Source organism: Procambarus clarkii, chromosome 8 (assembly GCF_040958095.1).
Source record: "Procambarus clarkii isolate CNS0578487 chromosome 8, FALCON_Pclarkii_2.0, whole genome shotgun sequence".
NCBI classification, from domain to species: domain Eukaryota; kingdom Metazoa; phylum Arthropoda; class Malacostraca; order Decapoda; family Cambaridae; genus Procambarus; species Procambarus clarkii.
The window spans coordinates 5700001-5705000 of NC_091157.1; positions in this window are offsets into that span (position 1 = coordinate 5700001).

Genomic DNA, 5000 nt, shown 5'->3' on the forward strand with positions numbered 1-5000 from the left:
ACTGTCGAATATGTCTGTGTTGCTGGTTAAGATATGGCTAGTGATGGTCTGGTTGTGTGTAGAAATTGTGGTCACTGATAGTGCCTTGTTCTTTGTGCATTGTCAAGTTCCTTAAATATGTTGTTGTCTTGCCTATATATCGAGATCATTGTTGTCTTGCCTATATATCGAGATCATTGTTGTCTTGCCTATATATCGAGATCATTGTTGTCTTGCCTATGTATCGAGATCATTGTTGTCTTGCCTATATATCGAGATCATTGAGGCTGACAGTTCCAAAGTGGGCATGTGAAGGCATAGACGACATTTGTCTCTTTCAAGGCCTCTCGCTTGGTGCCAGGAGAGTTCTTTGAGCAAGTTGGCTGTGTCTTTTCCCTCAAACTTTCCCCATCCAAAATCTTTTCCACTAAAACCTGCCCACCCTTCACCCTTCCCACCCCTCACACACCCTCCTGCTTGACACCCGCCTAATTATGCCTGCGCAGCTCTTTTTTCCCCTCGCCTCTCAACCTACACTTTACAAAGTATATTTTAGCAATCTTCAACATATTCCCTTCAGCGTAGAAATATACCGAGGGGTTAATTAACCACACTGAACGCAACCCGTTCTCGCACTTGCTTTTAGTCAATATTGGCTTATTGAACGCAACCCGTTCTCGCACTTGCCTTAGTCAATATTGGCTTATTTAATAAGTGCATATGTGACATACTAATTGACGCCCTACACAATGTTTCGAACCCCATCACAGCAGGAACATGTGACCACCACGACCTGGAAGATTCCGAGACAGGGGAAAATAGCATGTTACAAAAGACAAGAAAATAGTTTAAGTCTCTGGCCTGATCACTGGAAATTGGCTATCACATGAGGAGTCGACGTTGTTGTTGTTGTTGTTAAAGATTAGTTCCAAGTAGCACGGGCTATGGTGAGCCCGTAGTGCCTTTAAGGAGTCGACGGGCGGACGAGCTGCTCCTTCAGACGTCGTCCTTGCGGATCTTAGTCGTGTGTGGGTAGTTATCTACTTGAGTTTGTTGGGTCGAGCATGAGCTCTTAAGCCCCGTGCCTTTTGACCATAGTTTAATGCAGCGACTAGATTTTTTTTTACTAATTTTCTTGTTATTTATATTTAAAGTTGTGTATCGAATTGTCTTCGGCAGCTTCTCTTATCTAGTCCGGTCCGAGAGAGACTTAAACAGTTCTTTCTGGTGTGTGTGTGTGTGTGTGTGTGTGTGTGTGTGTGTGTGTGTGTGTGTGTGTGTGTGTGTGTGTGTGTGTGTGTGTGTGTGTGTGTGTGTGCGTACTCACCTATTTGTGTCTGCAGGATCGAGCATTGACTCTTTGATCCCGCTTTTCGAGCATCGGTTGTTTACAGCAATGACTATGGTCCTATTTCCCTATTTTGTGTGTGTGTGTACTCACCTAATTGTACTCACCTATTTGTGCTTGCGGGGGTTAAACTTTGGCTCTTTGGTCCCGCCTCTCAACCGTAAATCAACTGGTGTACAGATTCCTGAGCCTACTGGGCTCTATCATATCTACATTTAAAGCTGTGTATGGAGTCAGCTTCCACCACATCACTGCCTAATGCATTCCATCCGTTAACTACTCTGACACTGAAACAGTTCCTTCTAACGTCTCTGTGGCTCATGTGGGTACTCAGTTTCCACCTGTGTCCCCTTGTTCGCGTCCCACCAGTGTTAAATAGTTTATCCTTGTTTACCCGGTCGATTCCTCTGAGGATTTTGTAGGTTGTGATCATGTCTCCCCTTACTCTTCTGTCTTCCAGTGTCGTAAGGTGCATTTCCCGCAGCCTTTCCTCGTAACTCATGCCTCTTAGTTCTGGGACTAGTCTAGTGGCATACCTTTGGACTTTTTCCAGCTTCGTCTTGTGCTTGACAAGGTACGGGCTCCATGCTGGGGCCGCATACTCCAGGATTGGTCTTACATATGTGGTGTACAAGATTGGTGTGTGTGTATGTGTGTGTGTGTGTGTCTACCATAGACTACGACGATACGCACATGCCTAAACTCGCTTAGTGGTCTACATCCTCGACTAGCACTCAAGGATCCAGGGGTCTGATTCCTAGACCACACAGACGGTTAATAATCCCGTTTCCTTTCGCCTAATGCCTCTGTTCACCTAACAGTCAACAGGCACCCGGGAGTTATGCCACTGTTGTGGGGTTGCATCCTGGTGAAGGTCTGAGGGCGCTAAACAGTCTTATCCCTCAACCAGGGGAGCCGGTCGGCCGAGCGGACAGCACGCTAGACTTGTGATCCTGTGGTCCTGGGTTCGATCCCGGGCGCCGGCGAGAAACAATGGGCAGAGTTTTTTTCACCCTGATGCCCCTGTTACCTAGCAGTAAAATAGGTACCTGGGTGTTAATCAGCTGTCACGGGCTGCTTCCTGGGGGCGGAGGCCTGGTCGAGGACCGGGCCGCGGGGACACTAAAAAGCCCCGAAATCATCTCAAGATAACCTCAAGATGGTAACCACGATGAGACCGAATTGCCTATGACTGTTTCTAGACCGAATTGTTCCGTCCGGACTGAGAAACAGCGAGTATGAAACGAGTATTAAACGAGTCAGCGAGGGATAATTCGAGGCGGGGCCCGAGAGACCTGGAGCCAGATTCACGAAGCAGTTACGCAAGTACTTACGAACCTGTACATCTTTTCTCAATCTTCGACGGCTTTGTTTACATTTATTAAACAGTTTACAAGCATGAAAACTTGCCAATCAACTGTTATTATTGTTATAAACAGCCTCCTGGTGCTTCGGAGCTCATTAATTGTCTAATAATTGTAAACAAAGCCGCCAAAGATTGAGAAAAAGATGTACATGTTCGTAAGTACCTGCGTAACTGCTTCGTGAATCCGGCCCGAGCCAGACTCGTAGCTAGATCTGGGTAGGAAAAATAATCTTATTTTAGAGGTGGCGGGACCATTGGTTCGAGAACTCGTCACGGCTTAGTCCGTCACGTGGGATGGTCCGAGACGTCAACGACACCATACACCAATTGAAGACCAAGGCCGGGCGTGCACAAGGATCATTGCTGCTTGCTCCACAAGCCACGACGCCGCCGCAGACTTGTCTGCTTGGACTAGGAATTGCCATTAAGTACAGTTAGGCAGCGCCGGGGGCTTTTCAGGTGATGGTGGTTGGTGGTTGTGTAACTCTGAGGGGAAGGGAGAAGCCTTCCTCCTGGAAAAGGGGGGGATGGAAGCCCCTTCCTGCTGGAAAAGGGGGGGATGGAAGCCCCTTCCTGCTGGAAAAGGGCGGGAGCGGAAGCCCCTTCCTGCTGGAAAGGGGAGTGGAAGCCCCTCCTGCTGGAAAGGGAGGGTGGAAGCTCTTCCTGTTGGAAAGGGGGTGTGGAAGCCCCTTCCTGCTGGAAAGGGGGGGTGGAGGAAGCCCCTTCCTGCTGGAATGGGGGGGAGGGTGGAAGCCCCTTCCTGCTGGAAAGGGGGGGTGGAAGCCCCTCATGCTGGAAAGGGGGGTGAAAGCCCCCTCTTGCTGGAAAGGGGGGGGGGTGGAAAGCCCTCCTGCTGGAAAGAGAGGGGGGGGGAAGGGGAGAGGGGGAGCAGCCCAGCACGGCAGAGAGAGAGAGAGAGAAGAAAATAAACACAATAATTATACAATTACTTGGATTGGTCGTTACTGTGAGGGCCTCGTTACTCACAGGGCTGGCATCCGGGGGGGGGGCCCAATGGTGAAAGTGGAGTGGGCTGCGTTCTTTCACTTTATCCTTCTATCCCAACATTTATCCCGGCATGCTATCCCAGGTGGGATAGGTCATACTGGCTCACCACTTTCCCCCCTGATAATAATACTCCCCATCTTACAACTTCCACGATCAATTTAAATTAATCTTTCCCCCCTAGAGACCAGTTTAGATTAATCTAAAAGGGGAAAGATTACATCATTAATATTGATCACGTACTTTATCCCACCTACACAAAGCATTAATCAAGGTGTTGAAGGCATTCTTACATAAACATCTCCTCGAAGACATAGAGATAAACATCTCCTTGGAGCTACAGAGATAAACATCTCCTTGGAGCTACAGAGATAAACATCTCCTTGGAGCTACAGAGATAAACATCTCCTTGGAGCTACAGAGATACACATCTGCTTGGAGCTACAGAGATATACATCTCCTTGGAGCTACAGAGATAAACATCTCCTTGGAGCTACAGAGATACACATCTGCTTGGAGCTACAGAGATATACATCTCCTTGGAGCTACAGAGATAAACATCTCCTTGGAGCTACAGAGATACACATCTGCTTGGAGCTACAGAGATATACATCTCCTTGGAGCTACAGAGATAAACATCTCCTTGGAGCTACAGAGATACACATCTGCTTGGAGCTACAGAGATATACATCTCCTTGGAGCTACAGAGATAAACATCTCCTTGGAGCTACAGAGATACACATCTGCTTGGAGCTACAGAGATAAACATCTCCTTGGAGCTACAGAGATACACATCTGCTTGGAGCTACAGAGATATACATCTCCTTGGAGCTACAGAGATAAACATCTCCTTGGAGCTACAGAGATATACATCTCCTTGGAGCTACAGAGATACACATCTCCTTGGAGCTACAGAGATATACATCTCCTTGGAGCTACAGAGACATACATCTCCTTGGAGCTACAGAGATATACATCTCCTTGGAGCCACAGAGATAAACATCTCCTTGGAGCCACAGAGATAAACATCTCCTTGGAGCTACAGAGATAAACATCTCCTTGGAGCTACAGAGATAAACATCTCCTTGGAGCTACAGAGATATACATCTCCTCGAAGACATAGAGATAAACATCTCCTTGGAGCTACAGAGATAAACATCTCCTTGGAGCTACAGAGATATACATCTCCTTGGAGCTACAGAGATATACATCTCCTTGGAGCTACAGAGATACACATCTCCTTGGAGCTACAGAGATAAACATCTCCTTGGAGCTACAGACATAAACATCTCCTTGGAGCCA